A 19732-nucleotide genomic window follows, 5' to 3' on the forward strand; every position below is an offset into this window, starting at 1 on the left:
AGGAGCCTGGTGGGCAGCAGTCCGTGGGGTCCTAAGAGTCAGACACGACTGAGCAACTTCACTTTCACTTTTCACTTTCCTGCGTTGGAGAATGAAATGGCAACCCAGTGTTCTTGCCTGGAGAATCCCAGGGACGGGAGAGCCTGGTGGGCTGCTGTCTATAGGGTCGCATAGAGTCGGACACTACTGAAGTGACTTAGCAGCAGCAGCAGCAGTGATAAATGGAATGAATAAGTTATTGCAGGTAAATAATTCAATGAATGGAGGAAATTTCTTGGGCAAATGATGATACGGTGCCTTGAACTCACCTTCTGCATTTGACCAGAAAAAATTAAAACATAAAATTTGAATGGAAAAGAAGGGATTGAGGAATCTCTGTCTCCCAGATTCAGGTCATACGGTTTGAGGTGTAAAGAGGAGTAGGGGAGGGTATGTGTTTGCAATGCTTTAATTTTTAATGCTTAATTTTGAATTATGTTGTTTTTAAATGGCTTCTCAGGGAGGCCTGGAGTGCTGCGATTCATGGGGTCGCAAAGAGTCGGACAGGACTGAGCGACTGAACTGAACTGAACTGAAATGGCTTCTTAAATATAACATTATATTTTAACAAAAACAATACCAGTCTACAAAGACAAACAAAAAGCAAGTAAGACCTTAAGCACTTATACACAAATTCATTTCTTTTTTAAATTTAATTTAATTTTTTTTAATTTTATTGGAGTACAGTTGATTTTAAAATGTTACATTAGTTTTAGGTATACAACAAAGTGATTCAGTTATACATGTACACATAATCATTCTTTTTCAGATTCTTTACCCACATAGGTTTGTCATAGAATATTGAGTAGAGCTCCCTACGCTACATAGTAGGTCCTTGTTGGTTGTCTATTTTATATATAGCAGCACAAATTCATGTCTAATCTCAGTTTGTTTTGTAATCTAGTCTTACGTTTTGAATAAACACTCCCCTTCTATGACATTAATTGCTTTTGAAAAATACAGAATTTTCTCACAATGCATAAATAAATAGGAAATTATCATTAATCTTAGATGTTTTCACAGAATTTTGACAAATTTGCTTTTTATCATTTTTATATAAATGCACTTCCTACACAAGTTTGGGCATTAGACCACACCATTTTCAATAATAGAAAAATTATGGAAATTCTGCATACTAGTTTACTTTCTTATTTCTTGAAGCAGACACCCTAGTATCTTCCATATTGTGACTATTCAAGCAATGTGTAATGAGTTGATTTGAATGAATTTTAGTCATGATAAGTAATTTGTTTTAAATAAATTTAGGAACATACTACTTTATTCAGAAATAATAAAAGTGTTTTACTTAAATTTTTTTCTCAAATACGTCATATTTTTTATTAATTTCTGAGGTACTTTTTCTCTAATGTTAATGATATTTTTTTTCATTCAAGTTACTTTCAGTCAGAAAGATGGAACGCTATAATTGTTCACCAAAATGAAACTAGATCACTTTCTAACACCCCACACAAAAATAAACTCAAAATGGATTAAAGATCTAAATGTAAGACCAGAAACTATAAAACTCCTAGAGGAGAACATAGGCAAAACACTCTCAGACATAAATCACAGCAGGATCCTCTATGATCCACCTCCCAGAATTCTGGAAATAAAAGCAAAAATAAACAAATGGGATCTAATTACAATTAAAAGCTTCTGCACAACAAAGGAAAATATAAGCAAGGTGAAAAGACAGCCTTCTGAATGGGAGAAAATAATAGCAAATGAAGCAACTGACAAACAACTAATCTCAAAAATATACAAACAACTTCTGCAGCTCAATTCCAGAAAAATAAACGACCCAATCAAAAAATGGGCCAAAGAACTAAATAGACATTTCTCCAAAGAAGACATACGGATGGCTAACAAACACATGAAAAGATGCTCAACATCACTCATTATTAGAGAAATGCAAATCAAAACCACAATGAGGTACCACTTCACACCAGTCAGAATGGCTGCAATCCAAAAATCTGCAAGCAATAAATGCTAGAGAGGGTGTGGAGAAAAGGGAACCCTCCTACACTGTTGGTGGGAATGCAAACTAGTACAGCCACTATGGACAACAGTGTGGAGATTCCTTAAAAAATTGCAAATAGAACTACCTTATGACCCAGCAATCCCACTTCTGGGCATACACACCGAGGAAACCAGAATTGAAAGAGACACATGTACCCCAATGTTCATCGCAGCACTGTTTATAATAGCTAGGACATGGAAACAACCTAGATGTACATCAGCAGATGAATGGATAAGAAAGCAGTGGTACATATACACAATGGAGTATTACTCAGCCGTTAAAAAGAATTCATTTGAATCAGTTCTGATGAGATGGATGAAACTGGAGCCGATTATACAGAGTGAAGTAAGCCAGAAAGAAAAACACCAATACAGTATACTAACACATATATATGGAATTTAGGAAGATGGCAATGACGACCCTGTATGCAAGACAGGGAAAGAGACACAGATGTGTATAATGGACTTTTGGACTCAGAGGGAGAGGGAGAGGGTGGGATGATTTGGGAGAATGACATTCTAACATGTATACTATCATGTAAGAATTGAATTGCCAGTCTATGTCTGATGCAGGATACAGCATGCTTGGAGCTGGTGCATGGGGATGACCCAGAGAGATGTTATGGGGAGGGAGGTGGGAGGGGGGTTCATGTTTGGGAACGCATGTAAGAATTAAAGATTTTAAAATTTAAAAAAAAATAAAAATAAAAAATAAAACATTTTAAATCTTAAAAAAAAAGAAATATCATATGATACTTGCCTTAAAAACTTAAAATTTTTAATGAACATGTTTACGTATTATTTTAAAGTAAAAGTTAATTTAAAATCCAGTCAAGGGAATTCCCTGGTGGCCCAGTGGTTAGGACTTTGCACTTTCACTGTGGAGGGCCTATGTTTGATCCCTGGCTGGGGAACTAAGATTCTGCAAGTCATACAGTGTAGCCAAAAACTTAAAAATTAACAAATAAAAATAAAATCTAGTCAAGAAGAGGAAAGAAGGAAGAGAAAGAAGCAAGGTGTTGTTCTAAATATATGATCAGCCCATTGTTTCTAAAAGAAATGGATGATTAGAAAGTTGATCTTGGAATTAAAAAACAAACAAATACATCCTTGAAAAAAAAAAAAGAAAAGAAATGAGATGTATCAAGGACAGAGAACATTCCTGTCCACTGAAATGAGAGTTACTGATTTTACAAGGAAGATTGCTCTACCCCTTAAACATGATTATTGTTATTACTGAGATTTAGGCCTTAGGCCATAGGGAAAATATTTATCAATGAGTTTTCAGACCTTTATAGTTCTGTTTTCTTCTGTGAATATCTTGGCAGAATCCTCTGGGAGCAAAACATTTGAAAGTATAGGTTCAATGAGAATGACAAATTCTCACAGTTACATATATGAAGTCTAAAAAATAAAGAAAGTGGAAAGAAAAATACAGTTTCTGCCAAGCTACAGTTCAGAATTGTTCCTCCATTATGATGAAGGAGGATGTTTAATCAACTTTGGTAATGAAACAGTTGTTACGGGATAAAGTATAAAAATGTTTATACTTAGAATTCAAAATTTGAGTGGTATACCAAATATGCATGGCCTGATGATATTTCTTCAATACCTCTATCCTCTTTGTCTCCCTCTCTCTCTTTTCCTTTCTAATACATGTAGACAATATCTTTGTCTGTTCAGTTCAGTTCAGTTCAGTTCAGTCGCTCAGTCATGTCCAAGTCTTTGCGACCCCGTGAATTGCAGCACGCCAGGCCTCCCTGTCCATCACCAACTCCCAGAGTTCACTCAGACTCACGTTCATCGAGTCAGTGATGCCATCCAGCCATCTTATCCTCGGTCGTCCCCTTCTCCTCCTGCCCCCAATCCCTCCCAGCATCAAAGTCTTTTCCAATGAGTCAACTCTTCGCATGAGGTGGCCAAAGTACTGGAGCTTCAGCTTTAGCATCATTCCTTCCAAAGAAATCCCAGGGCTGATCTCCTTCAGAATGGACTGGTTAGATCTCCTTGCTGTTCAAGTTAGCGCTACTATAAAAACTACTATAGGCTGTGTGGCTTATAAACAACAGAAGTTTATTTCTCTCGATTTCTGGAGGTTGGGGAAGTCAAGATCAAGGAACCAGGGGATGACATAATTCCTGGGGACCCACTTTCTGGATGAGAGTCTTCTTGCTATATCCTCACAGGGCAGAAGTTTCAAGGGAGCACCCTGAACTTCCTTTCATAAGGACCCTGCTGCTGCTGCTGCTAAGTCACTTCAGTCGTGTCTGACTCTGTGCGACCCCATAGACAGCAGCCCACCAGGCTCCCCCATCCCTGGGATTCTCCAGGTAAGAACACTAGACTGCATTACCATTTCCTTCTCCAATGCATTAAAGTAAAAAGTGAAAGTGAAGTCTCTCAGTCATGTCCGATTCTTAGCAACCCTGTGGACTGCAGCCTACCAGGCTCCTCCACCCATGGGATTTTCCAGACAAGAGTACTGGAGTGGGTTGCCATTGCCTTCTCCCATAGGACCTAATCCCTCTCAAAGGCCCCATCTCCTAATACCATTACATTACAGGTTAGGTTTCCTCATATATGTGGGGGACCAGGGAGGGGACAGGCATTCAGCCTATGGCAAATGTTGTGGTGGGAAAAGACCAAAGTGTTACCTTCAGATTAGTCTTAGTATACCGTACACAGTATACAGCTCTGAGAGCATGATCATGACTGAGAACTTGAGAAACACCTCTTAGGACTCCTCATAGATACCGGAGGGGAAGAAGCCTTTAAAATGGGCCAGAAAAAAGGAAGGGAGAACTTCCCTGATGGTCCAGTGGTTAAAACTCCACGCTTCCAATACAGGGGGGTTAAAGCATCTGCCCGGAATGTGGGAGGCCTGGGTTCGATCCCTGGGTCAGGAAGATCCCCTGGAGAAGGAAATGGCAACCCACTCCAGTACTCTTGCTTGGAGAATCCCAGGGAGGGAGGAGCCTGGTATGCTACAGTCCATGGGGTCGCAAAGAGTCAGACACGACTGAGTGACTTCACCTCCAATACAGAGGGTGCTGGTTTGATTCCTAGGTAGGGGACCAAGACCCCACATGCTGCATGGCACAACCAAAATTTAAAAAAACAAATTTTAATGGTCTATACTTTGTACATATTCATAATATAAAAGGCTGTTCAACTTTCACTTATGCAGTAAGGTGACCTCATTTATTCTCTTACAATCAGAGGACTGGAGGAATTCAGGTCTCAAATAGAAAACACTAAACCCAAAGGCTGACATATATCAGGTCCTTAATAATAAATGTGTCTTCTCTTTCCCCTGAAAGACAAGACCTAAAAAGTAAGACAGCCTCGAAACAGATTTCTCAACTCACTTTTATTAGCATCCTCTGGATACAGCACTTTCCTTACCTTCAAAAAGAATTCTTCATGCAAAGAGTCTGTAATTAGAATCCCAGGGAGAGCTGAGCACCTGGAAAGGATGGCAGGGCCTGCTCATTGTATCTCTGCTGCTTCTAATCTCTAGGCCTGTGATAGGAGAAAATACCCAGTACAAATTACAGACCCAAACACCTGACCCGTCTCAAACTTTGCTCATTTCCCATGAAGAAATACTGGCTGTGCATTTTTCTTGAAAGGGGAACTTCAGAACAGCATCTCCAATAATTAAAGTATGGTTTTATTTTCACTTGAATGTCTTCTGTTTCTCTATCACTATTCCAGCAACTGGGTATTGGAGAAAGAAAAAAGCAAAAATCATGTCTCAAAACCTAGTTCAGTTTTCAAAGCAGGGGGCAGAATCCAGTTGTTTGATGAAAGTTTCAACCTTTTAATTCCAATGAAGTAAAGCTAAATTTATTTTGTTGGAGGATTTGAACTGGTCAGCCAGGCCCATGGTTCAGCAGTTCGGGCTTCTTGTAATTAACTGTCAAGAAAGAATCTGAAACTAAGCAGTGAGATGCAAGTGGGTCAGCCTCTGAAGGGTTTAAATTCTGATGAGATTTTACAAGAATGGCCTTTCATGGAAACATTCATCCCAGTCAATAGTTCACTGTATAAACAACAGCAAGTGTAGGTGGTTCACAGAAATGAAGGTTGAACTCCCTTTTGGTTCCCACTGCCCTTTTTGGTTATCACTGATGCTGCTTCACTAGAAACATTCTTCTGCTGGAGCTTCTGTGAACAAAGAGAGCAAGACTTTGAGAATGTGAAGGTTGAGTGGCTTACAAAGAACTCTTCTATTGCTATGATGGACTGGGTAGCAGAGGGCAACTCCCCTGCCTGCCCACTTGATCAGCAGAATGTTCTTTCCACATACGCTTCAATGGGTTTCTGAATTCCATCTCTAACTTACAAAGTCTTCATGGGCAGAGTGGGTGAACAGAAGATTCCATCTCATGTAGACTGTTTTAATAACTTGAGCAACACAGAAATATTTGTGTTTTGAATCAGAAAGCAAAATATTTCCATGACAGAAAGTTTGACCAGGAGCAAAGTCTCTAGTCTCTTAACATTTATAATCACAGAGCATAGGATAGTAGGCATGTTACTTGTCTGCTCAGAATCTGAATTTCACTGGAATTTTCCAAATTGTGTATATAGAATGGATAAAGTTTAGATTTTTCACAGGACCTTTGTGCAGGCTAGTGATAAACAAAGTTAGAAATAAGTATGAAGGGCTGGAATGAACTTTGCAAAAGACCCTGATGCTGGGAAAGATGGAGGGAAAGGGGAGAAGTGGGCAGCAGAAGCTGAGATGGTTGGATGGCATCACCAACTCAATGGACATGAATTTGAGAAAACTCAGGGAGATGGTGAAGGATGGGGAATCCTGGCATGCTGCAGTCCATTGGGTCACAAAGAGCTGGACACAATGATTTAGTGACTGAACAACAATAACAAGATGATTTCCATCTCAAAAGAGAGAAAGAATATACAATCACAACATTTCTAAAGTAAATGTGCTCTAGGGACTTCCCTGACTGTCCAGTGGTTAAGACTTCAGGGGCCATGGGTTTGATCCCTGGTCAGGGAACTGAGATTCCACATGCTGCAAAGAAAAAGGAAATGCTCTAAGAAAAGAGTCTATAGTCATGATGAAACCTGTCTAAAGTTTAGTGAAGAAGTGTGAAGTGAAGTCGCTCAGCCGTGTCCAACTCTTTGAGACTCTGTGGACTGTAGCCCACCAGGGTCCTCCGTTCATGGGATTCTCCAGGCAAGAATACTGGATTGGGTTGCCATTTCCTTCTCTAGGGGATCTTCCCGACCCAGGGATCGAACCCAGGTCTCTTGCATTGCAAGCAGATGCTTTAACCTCTGAGCCACCAGGGAAGCCGAGGGAAATAAAAAGGGCAGCTTGGTCAGATATGCAATTTATAATAATTCATTTAGTTGTATATTTATTTTAATGCTATTTTGTATACATGTTAAAAAGCAATTTAGAACAAAGCTCATATAAATTCCAATTTATTTTACAAGAGATAAATATATCGATAGGCATGAAGAATAAAACATGTTAAATATATGGGTGCTCAGTCATGTCCGACTCTTTGTGGCTCCATGGACAGTAGCTCACCAGAATCCTCTGTCCGTGGAATTTCCCAGGTCAGAATACTGGAGCAGGTTGCCATTTCCTCCTCCAGTGGATCTTCCTGAGCCCAGGATTGAACCCGCATCTCTTTCATCTCCTGTGTTGGCATGGGGATTCTTTACCACTAGCCCCATCTGTGAAGGTCATTAAAAACAGGTGCTAAATATGAAATCTAGTGGAGGTCATGGAATTCTAATTGAGCTATTTCAAATCCTAAAAGATGATGCTGTGAAAGTGCTGCACTCGATATACCAGCAGATTTGGAAAACTCAGCAGTGGCCACAGGACTGGAAAAGGTCAGTTTTCATTCCAATCTCAAAGAAATGCAATGCCAAAGAAGCTTCAAACTACCACACAATTGCACTCATCTCATACGCTAGCAAAGTAATGCTCAAAATTCTCCAAGCTGGATTTCAACAGTACATGAACCGTGAACTTCCAGAGGTTCAAGCTAGACTTAGTAAAGACAGAGGAACCAGAGATCGAATTGCCAACATCCGTTGGATCATTGAAAAAGCAAGAGAGTTCCAGAAAAACATCTACTTCTGCCTTATTGACTATGCCAAAGCCTTTGTTTGGATCACAACAAACTGGAAAATTCTTAAGTGAAAGTAAAGTCACTCAGTTGTGCCCGACTCTGCAACCCCATGGACTATAGCCTACCAGGCTCCTCTGTCCATGAGACTGGAGATGGGAATACCAGACCATCTTACTTTCTTCCTGAGAAATCTATAGTCAGGTCAAGAAGCAACAGTTAGAACTGGATATGGAACAACAGACTGGTTCCAAATTGGGAAAGGAGTATGTCAAAGCTGTATATTGTCACCCTGCTTATATAACATACACAGAGTGCATCATGAGAAGTGCTGGACTGGATGAACCACAAGCTGGAATCAAGATTGCCAGGAGAAATATCAATAACCTCAGATATGCAGATGACACCACCCTTATGTCAGAAATCAAAGAAGAACTAAAAAGCCTCTTGATGAAAGTAAAAGAGGAGAGTGAAAAAATTGGCTTAAAGCTCAACACTCAGGAAACTAAGATCATGGCATCTGGTCCCATCACTTAATGGCAAATAAATAGGGAAACAATGGAAACAGTGACAGACTATTTGGCAGGGAGCGGGGAGGAGGGGGCGGTGGCGCCAAAATCACTGCAGAGTGATTGTGACCATGAAATTAAAAGACACTTGCTCCTTGGAAGAAAAGTTATAACCAACCTAAACAGCATATTAAAAAGCAGAGACATTACTTTGTCAACAAATGTCCATCTAGTCAAGGCTATGGTTTTTCCAGTTATCATGTATGGATGTGAGAGTCGGACCATAATGAAAGCTGAGTGCTGAGGAATTGATGCTTTTGAACTGTAGTGTTGGAGAAGACTCTTGAGAGCCCCTTGGACTGCAAGGAGATCAAACCAATCAATCTTATAGGAAATCAGTCCTGAATATTCATTGGAAAGACTGATGCTGAAGCTGAAACTCCAATACTTTGGCTACCTGATGGGAAGAATTGACTTATTTGAAAAAGACCCTGATACTGGGAAAGATTGAAAGCGGAAGGAGAAGGGGACGACAAAGGATGAGTCAGTTGGATGGCGTCACTGACTCAATGGACATGAATTTGAGTAAACTCCAGGAGTTGGTGATGGACAGGGAAGCCTGGTGTCCTGCAGTCCATGGGGTCGCAGAGTCAAACATGACTGAGTGACTGAACTGAACTGAAATACAAACAGTGCTTTTTCACAAATGATAGACTATCAGGTGATTTAAGTTAATTTTTATTTTTGTTCATGTTTTTAATTTTTTTGCTCTGGTCTTAATCTAATAAAATGATAACAATGAGAAAAATGTTTCCCATGTGAAATTCATGTATCTACATTCTGCTTGCATGAAAGCTAGATGGATTTATAATTAACAGTGTTTAAATGTAATTTCCCCAAGGAATCTTAGGTACTCTTTGGTTTGTTTACAAACCAAAATACAAAGAAATATGGTTAACTGTACTTATCTGATCTCTCTTCCTTCTCTTTCTGCCTTTTCCACAACCAGTATGAAGAAGCAATGTAGGATTGAACAAAATCGCTGGGCATTTTCCCAGAGCGTGTCCTAGTCTCTGCAAACATTTTAGGTCCTATGGGAAAAAAAAAAATGCATTAACTCACTGAAGGATCACCCTCTACTTTTTAAGTGGGAATTTTCAGACATCATGTGGCCTGAAGAGCAACCTGGGTGCCTAATAGCCTCCTGGAGAGTCATTTAAACCAAGGGAAAACCAAAGGGTCCCTGCATTAAGTTTCTTGAGTTCCCATGAACTTGGAATACAATGAGGTTGGAGTGACTTTGTGAAAAGTACCTGAGCCAACTCTCAGTGCCTGCGAGGAAATTCAATCTAATAATGTGTGGGGATATTTACATCTTTATAGGGTTTGCAGTATCTTTGTTTTCCCCAGCCTTTATTATTACTGATGTATACATCTCTATTCAATACTTACCAAACCCTCGGGCAACCCAATAGCTGTGTAATGTTCTTCACTTCAGTCAATGAACTTTAACGGAAACCAATGCATTTTAACTGAATTTTTGTTTATCTCAAGGAGCACATTTTAATGAAATCAATACATTCTTGCTGAAAGCCACATGAATCCATTGGAAAGAATACATTGTTACCGAAACCAATATACAGTTTTATAATGTCGGTATGTTTTAGCATAAGCATAACCATACATTTTAGCTGTAACCAATATATTTCTTCAGGGCTGATACTGAGAAGCCTTATTTCATATAGAAGTCAATTCATTCTTACAGAAACTAATACTGTATTCCATATTCCTGAGCCAGCAGTGTTAATTTAAATGAAGACTATGATTTATATTGCTGAAATTATGTAAATATTTCTAGAAATGACATTTAAAAAGGTAGTTTGGAAAGTGTATATTTCAATATCTTCATTAAGGTTAAAAAAAGAAATCAGAAAAGTTTTTTAATTGAAAAGAGCCTTACTTATAAGTTGTGATTTAATTAAACACACAAATATATTTATTAATATTAATATCAGGCATATCTCAGTCACTGAATTTTTTAAAATTTGTATTTACTTCATTAGATGCTCACAAAAAAAGTGAATATCCTTTGGGAGAAATCAGAATTTACAAATTTAGAAATTTCCAGGCCTAGACAAACATATGTCCATCTAACCTAACAATGACAAAACTCATGAAATTCTCTCTCTGAACCCCTTCCTCCCTCAAAAATAGTAACATTAATGGAGTCATTATAGTCAAAAACTAATGGAGGAACATGGAAGGAAACACATTCAGACAATAACTCAACAATAAAAGAAAAATAAATGTCAAAGCAAATTTTTATATATGTAAGCATATAAAATTAAAATGTTATCCTTAATATTCATACAAATAAAAAATCAATAATCAATCAGAAAATTCTCAGACCATTTAGTTGACTTCTCTACTTAGGAAAAGTAGACAGATGGCAAAATTTTAAAGGAAGGACAATAGTCTTATTAAATGAATAAGTAAGTGTGTGTGTATATTTATAATTACCATTGCAGAAGTCTCTTGACTTATATTATAGGATTTTCTACACCCATATTAGCAAACTACACTTTATATACTTAGCCCAGAGATTGAAAATGCATCACTTTTTATAAAGCTAACATTTTAAAATTCAGATGTGCTTGTGTTTAGAAAGTGACTGGTTATCTCCCAAGACATTATCTAATTGGGAGAGTAACCTTGTTGTATAATTTATCCAGAGGAAAAACAAGGGCAACTTGCCTCCCTAGACATCTTCATTTGCCTTTTTAGGTTTCTCCATTAATGACATTTCCAGAAGATGAATAAAATGAAGGGAAGAATTATCCTACAGTAAATGTAATGAACCCAAAGTCATTAAAAAAAAAAGAAAAACCTTTCAGGAAAGGTTTATGCATCCTGGTTAAAATTAAAATGTTATCTTTAATATTTATACAAATAAAAAATCAATAATCAATCAGAAAATTCTCGATCATTTAGTTGACTTCTCTACTTAGGAAAAGTAGACAGATGGCAAAATTTTAAAGGAAGGACAATAGTCTTATTAAATTAATAAGTAAGTAAATAAATAAAAAGAAAAAAATTCTACAGAGCAGATGCTAAACCAAAAACTGGCACTAGAAACATTTTCTTGTATTAAAACAACTTTTTAATTCATGCAGAGTTCTTTGCAAACTCCTCCTATGGCTGAATGTCTGTCTTACAAAGATCTCAGTTCCTAAACAGCTACTTTTAACTGGAGTTTATTCTTAATGAGGCCCAACTCAGATGCAGTTCCCCATTTTATAGATGGGTCATTACAATAAATCCCTTTAACATCCTGTTTAGATGGTAGGACACCAGAAACATAAGTAGCTAGTAGCTATTGGATCTCAACACACACATTGAATTCAACCAAAAACTTCACAAAAATAAGTGCCATATTCCTCATTTCCCTCCAACAGGCTCCTAGCTTTTTCCCAACGGCTCACATGCTAAAGTTAAATTTTTAACCCATGATTAATGCACGGTGCTCTCAACCTTGTGTGCTTCTTGGATGCTGGCCTCAATGGGCCATTCCTAGCATCCCTTCACTGGGCTCTAATCAATTAACCTGGACAACTCACCTACCATGTCCCATGCTAACCCCCATCAACCTGGTCTCAAGCTCCAGCTTTTACTTCAGCTTCTGTTCTCTCACATGCCCTGAAAGGAGCTCCCATCACTTTACATCACCATTCATATTTAAATCATTAAGACTGAGCCTAAGTATTAACTCCTCCACAAAGCCTTTGGTGACAGACTGTGCTGTGCTTAGCTGCTCAGTCACGTCCAACTCTTTGTAACCCCAGGGACGGTGGCCCACCAGGTTCCTATGTCCATGGGATTCTCCAGGCAAAGATACTGGAATGGGTTGCCAGGAGCTCTCAAGGGGAGCTTCCCAGCCCACAGATGCAACCCAGGTCCCCTGCATTGCAGATGGATTCTTTACCATCTGAGCCCCCATAACATACTACCTTTCTATTTTTAATAACTTCCAGGCAATTAATGTTTCCTAGCCCACACTCACAACACTTTTCACACTCACCAAGACCCCCTTCCCATTTCCAAGCCCACCCCAGAATAGACTTCCCCTCCTCCTACTCTTTCACTTTGTCAAGCCGTCAATCAACGCCTTAAGCAGTGGCAACAGGTAGCCACCACACTCCACAAGTGCGGCCAGGAAGGATACAATGAGTTCAGATGAACTTAGTTTATAACTCACAGCACAGAAGGCCAGAGTTTCACGTTTACATTGCTTCGCCTCATCCCCCGAGTCCCATGGGAGAAATGCCAAGGCAGACTCAGGTGAACCCCTCACAGGTAATAGATTTGGGTCTCACCAAGGCACTCCTAGATAAGGCCACTTTGATCTTATACAGGGCCCACTGGCACGCTTGCCACTCCTCCTCTCCAGAGAGAGCTCACCTTTATTCCCTAGAATAATCTGTAATGGCCAAATCGAATAAACTTCCAGAGCATCTTCGATTTTACCTTCCTGCAGCATCAGAGGCTGTGGCCCTCGACCTTTTGGCACCACTCCTTCCCCATTGCTGCACTATCTGCTCCTTGAGGACAGAAATCACATCTTCATCTTCTCATATCCACTCGCCAACAGAATGTAAGCCTGTTAAGAATAGCTAGATAAGGAGTCTTTTGAGCATCCTCCCCCCAGGTTAGCTGCTCCTTATTTTGCTCTTTTATTATTTTCCATCTCTTGTTGTTGTTGTTTAGTCACTAAGTTTTGTCCGACTCTTTTGTAACCCCAGGGACTGTAGTCCACCTCTGTCCGTGGGATTTCCCAGGCAAGAATACTGGAGTGGGTTGCCATTTCTTTCCCCAGGGGATCTTCCTGATCCAAGGATTGAACCTGCATCTCCTGCACGGGCAGGTGGGTTCTTTACCACTGAGCCGCCAAGCAAACCCTAGCCATCCTTTCTTTCAGTTCAGTTCAGTCACTCAGTCGTCTCCGACTGTTTGCAACCCCATGAATCGCAGCACGCCAGGCCTCCCTGTCCATCACCAACTCTCGGAGTCTACTCAAACTCAGGTCCATCGAGTTGGTGATGCTTTCCAGCCATCTCATCCTCTGTTGTCCCCATCTTCTGTCCCCAATCCCTCCCAGCATCAGGGTCTTTTCCAATGAGTCAACTCTTCGCATGAGGCGGCCAAAGTATTGGAGTTTCAGCCTCGGCATCAGTCCTTCCAATGAACACCCAGGACTAATCTTCTTCAGGATGGACTGGTTGGATCTCCTTGCAGTCCAAGGGACTCTCAAGAGTCTTCTCCAACATCACAGTTCAAAAGCATCAATACTTCAGTGCTCAGCTTTCTTCACAGTCCAACTCTTACCTCCATACATGACCACTGAAAAATCATAGCCTTGACTAGATGGACCTTTGTTGGCAAAGTAATGTCTCTGCTTTTCAATATGCTATCTAGGTTGGTCATAACTTTCCTTCCAAGGACTAAGCGTCTTTTAATTTCATGGCTGAAGTCACCATCTGCAGTGATTTTTGAGCCCAAAAAATAAACTCTGACACTGTTTCCACTGTTTCCCCATCTATTTCCCATGAAGTGATGAGACCAGACGCCATGATTCTTTCTTTACCTCCCCTCTAAAAGTTGAGGATCACTAATTACATCTATTCTTCTTAGTCTTTATTCACTTTGAAGCCAATGACTAAGGCACGACCTATATTGTTAATAAGGTCACAAATCTGTTTTCTCTTTTGCAAGCACCCATGGATATCTGATCATTACTAGACTTATCAATCTAAATGTGCCATAATGTACCTGTACCTGAAACTCAGCATGTTTAGAACTGAACTCTTTATGCCCACTTGCCTTTAAATCTTCCTCCATTTTCAGTGTTCCCAGACTCTATAGTTCCACCCATGAATCAGGCCCTCAAACCACCACCCTGGGGCACATGCTTCCATACACATCCTTCAGGGGGTCTCTTGTGGTTTAACCCACTGACCATCCCTTCAGTTTGTTCCATTTCTGCTGCATGTGCCTGTTTTAGTTGAGTCCTTAATTATTTCTCACCTAGAATATTTCAACTCCTCTTCCTGTTCTTATTCATTCTCTACACAGCTTCTAAGGTGAATCATTTGACCAGACAAACTTTAATGTCTCCCCATTACTTACAGGCTTCCTGAGTGGCACTGGCGGTAAAGAATCCATCTGCTGGTGCAGAGACATAAGAGACACGGGTTCAGTCCCTGAGTCAGGAAGATCCCCTGGAGGAGGAAGTGGCAAATCACTCCAGTATTCTTGCCCACAGACAGAGGAGCCTGGTGGGCTACAGTCCATAGTGTAGCAAAGAGTCAGACACAAATAAGCATCAGAGCAGAGTAGAGCATTGCTTACAGAATAAAGTGCAAACTCCTTAGCGGGTTTCTGATCCTCCCCCATGTTCTCAGAGAATTTTCTCTAGTGTAGTTCCCTGTTGATTCTACAAATTCACTCTGCGCAAAGGTTCACTGAACCACGTGCATGTCCCTTCATGCCATCACACTCTACTGTCCCTGTTCCCTTGAACTGCACACGTTCTTCATCCGTGATTGTATAGTGAACTCTTACTCATCCTCCAACTTGAAATGAGCATCATCATCTTTTTCTGCAAATGAACCACATGAGATATGTAAGAGCTCCCTTTTCCCTCATGCATATTATATTATAGACATGCCTGCATCATACCAATTATTATATCATTTTGTAACTCTGCACTTCCCTTGTGGCTCAGATGATAAAGTGTCTGCCTACAATGTGGGAGACCCAGGTTCGATCCCTGGATCGGGAAGATCCTCTAGAGAAGGAAATGGCAATGCACTCCAGTACTCTTGCCTGGAAAATCCCATGGATGGAGGAGCCTGGTCGGCTACAGTCCATGGGGTCACTGAGTCGGACACGACTGAGCAACTTCACTTCACTTCTTCATCCTCTTTATGACCTGAGATCTTTGAAGGAAAGCAGCGTTGTCTTCTATGTCTTTGTATCAGAAGTCGTATTAAAAAGTGAAGCATCTTCTGAGCCAAACAGATCGTAATTTAGCTTCCTGCTCTGTGAATAGATCTCAACATTTGTATTGGAGAATTAATTTCTCTAGTTCTCTGTCCTAGAAATTAAAAATGGGAAAAGACAAGATGAAGAAAGCTTGACAAGTGCCTGGCGCATAAAAGTCTCTCAATGTATGATATTTACTCCCTTATGTCAATATTATCTTTATTGTTATTTTTGATTCCTGAGTGCTCTTCTCAGTGTCCAAAACCCTTTAGGTGCTCAGTAAATGGTTTACAAATGAAAATGCAAGTTACTATGTCTAAATACTTGTGAAAGTGAAAGTTTGTCACTCAGTCATGTCAGATTCTTTGTGACCCCATGGACTGTAGCCTGCCAGGCTCCTCGTCGATGGAATTCTCCAGGCAAGAATACTGGAGTGGGTAGCCTTTCCCTTCTCCAGGGGATCTTCTCAACCCAGAAATTGAACCCAGGTCTCCTGCATTGTAGATAAAACTCTTTACTGTCTGAGCTACCATGTAAGTATGGTTACTTTAAATGGTTGTCTTACTGACAGTAACTATATTATTTATTGTTTTTTCCAACAACTTCTAAAGTGATCTTTTCAAGTAGGTATTCATTAAATGTTTATTCATTGATTTCTTAGTGGTCTTGCAGTCTCTGGGCAGGAGAAAGAATAATTCCTTCTTTCTGTATTTTGTAATTATATTTATTTGTTTATTCATTCAGTTTCTTCACTATTCAGACTCACAATGTTATAGACAGTAATAAATTTATAAAGAGAGTAAACTTGAATTCAACTAAGATTTTCTTGCTATTTAAGAGACTTTCAAGAAAAAATTAAAACTTGAACCTTTGAAAATAAGTCTAGTTTAATATACTTAAACATCAAGACAATTTTTAAAAGATCTTGGGAACCAACTTGAAAATATGCACAGCCTAAGATGAAAACTCCAGTGTTTCATTCTTGAACTCGTCTAGGTTATTAAATATTCAAGATTTACTGATGAAAAGTAATGGGGTGTTTGCAGATTTGGTTAAGAAAAGGATTTATAGTAAACCCTAGTGTGATAACATCACTTTGTGCTTTGTAGATATAAAAAAGTGACTATAATGCTACGAAGGTCATTAGAAATGGCATAGCAGCATCCTCCTGTGGCCTTTAAGTCATTTCCTACTGCAGTGTGGTAGTAGAGAGGCCAGTGAGGGGTTGTTATTTGCTGTAGCCGCTGTGAGTGGTGATGATAATCTCATGGATCAAGGTCAGTCGATTCAAATGCCAATTTATCAGACATTCTGCCAAACTCCTGTTTGAAACAGGTTACAAATGCCCACTTTTGATCATGGAGCATCCAGTAAAGTTAACCAAAGAATGTTAGGAGACCACCACTCACCTCAACAAAACCGCCACAAACTTCAAAGCCTAAAACTATGAGACCAACAGTTTCAAAAGGAACAAAACCACCTTTTTTTCCTTTTGCTTGTATAAAACTCACACTTTTTTTTAAGGGAAACTTTGAAAGGTTGCATATCCTTCTAACCCACAGGGTGTCTTCAGAGTAACAAGCAAGAGTTCGAAAACCCAAAGTGAACTGACTCTGCTTCATCAGAAAGGATATTGAACAGTTAGGGGAATGTGGCTATCAGAGATATTTATAAAACATATAGCTATGACTCTAAAGATACAGTTATTTCCTTAAGGTTGCAATATATGAAGAAAATACCTTTTATCTCAATGACTACTTTTTTGACATATTTCTCATTGAAATGTAACCCAAAAGACTTTTAAAAAGGAAACTTGCCTTTGACAATACCTCCAGCCCTGTGAAAGGGGAAAAGCCTGGATTCTATTCACTCTGCCACTCACTGACCTGTTTTGCTTCTGCATATCCCATGACATAGCTTCTCATCCTTCCCTCTACACAATGGACAGCACCCATATTTGCCTAATTTCAAAGGTATATTGAATGACCCTTGACTTTGATGAAGGATTGAATGTTATAGAAAGAATGGGAAAGATTGCTATTTTCCGGGTATCCATCTTACCCTATAGCTAGAGCTGGGAACCCATGAGTAGTGGAGTCCTTGAGTTTATACCAAGGGAAAAATGTTTGCAAGGGTGACCTCTGGTGGTGATTTTTATTTTACTCTTCTTTGATTACTTGATCTTTTCTGAATCTTACACTGATTACTTTCATAATATAATAACAAACAGAGGAAATATTTTTAAAAGCCTTTTTTGACTGGGGCCATTTTTAAAGTCTTTATCAAATTTCTTACAATATGGCTTCTGTTTTATACTTTGGTTTTTTCGGCCACGAGCCATGTGGGATCTTAGCTCTCCAACCAAGAATTGAACTGACACCCTCTGCATTGGAAGGAGAAGTCTTAACCACTGGACCACGAGGGAAATCCCAGTCAATATTTTTAAAATCAGTTTGAATACCAGCTAGGACTTTTCAACTGCACTCATGAAACTGGGATGGATGACCTAACCAAATTACTGGAATTTGCTCCTACTTACCTTCCAGCCACCCATTAGCTTAAAAGTATTTTTACTCTATCTTATCTCTAATGTCTACAAAAAAAAAAAAGATTGGAAAGGCAGATTCTGATTTCTGTCCAGATTAGTCCTTTTAAAGCATGTCCCATAACCATTTAAAAGCAGTTAATTCATATCTATTTGTCTATCCACAGCTAGACCATCATCAGTGAAATGTATTTGTCAGTTATTTTCCCTCCTATTCTTCTTTTAAACTTTCTAACACAAAATTGTGCTTGCTGGTAAAAATCCAGTGACCACAAAATCAATGCTTGTATTTTCTTTGGAAATGCCTTTTGGAAAATGCAGCCCCAACTGCCTTATTCTTTCTATTCTTACGTTAGTAATCTAGTCTATGTCCCATGCTTTTTGGAATATGAAAAACAGTGTGAAATCTGAAGCTCTACCACCAATATCTAATAATGAGTGGTTGACCCTAAAAGCAGCTACATTTAAACATTTTTACTCAGTACACCTGGAAGTAGATCTTTGTTATATTAAAGAAATAAAATAGTATCATTATCTAAATGTGATTTTAAAATATATATATATGCAGGACCTCTGGGTTCCTATTTCTAAATTCTGAATAATTCTGGGCAAATTACTAGAACTTTGTAAGTCTTGGGAATAAAGATACATAGAGTTCCCAGAGGTAAAGTCTGGTGTGCTACAGACAGGAACTATTTCTATGATATTTGAGCAGAAACCAGAGTGATGAATGGAACATGGGCATGGAAGATTTAAGGAAGCAAAAAGGATAGAAAAGTAATAACCATGCCTAGAAGAATGAGGGAAGTTTAAAAGGTATTGTTGACTGAAAAAAATATATATATAACCTGAAAGTTGACACTTATGTTGTAATCAACATACGTTCTTATGACTTCAAGCTCTGGAGACATCTTCTCAGATAAATGCTGAGAATACTGTTCTGGAGAGGAAGAGGGGAAGTCAAGACATGGGAGTTTTTGCAACAACACGATATGGTCGGAACAAAATATCATTGTTAGTAAAAGAAAACTAGATATCTCAAATTAAGGAATTTAGTGCTTTTCTGTGTGTGGAAAGATTCAAGATTCTAGTCTCACTGAAATCATTCCTTTGATACGCACCTAAGCTCTCTGAGGCCAGTATCCTGTGTTTTCAAATCCTGAGTTCCCTTAAGCTGCACCACTGGGGGTGTCTGCAGTCTGATGGTTGCTAGATGGCAGGCATTTCTTATTTCCATGATGAGTCCCTTCAGGTCTTACCATCTGGGAGGTTGTTAATGTGGTGGCTAGATCCTTTATTTACTGATATGACAGGCAATCTTTTTTTTTTCCGCAATATTCTGGGTGGAAGAGAAAGCATGTACAAGTCTTCAATTTATGTATGCAACTGACATGTACAAGGGACAACGAGACCATCAGTGTGGACTTATCCTGGGGCCCATAAGCAAGAAGGAAATTGGT

Source organism: Capra hircus, chromosome 24, assembly GCF_001704415.2.
Source record: "Capra hircus breed San Clemente chromosome 24, ASM170441v1, whole genome shotgun sequence".
In the NCBI taxonomy this organism is placed as follows: Eukaryota; Metazoa; Chordata; class Mammalia; order Artiodactyla; family Bovidae; genus Capra; species Capra hircus.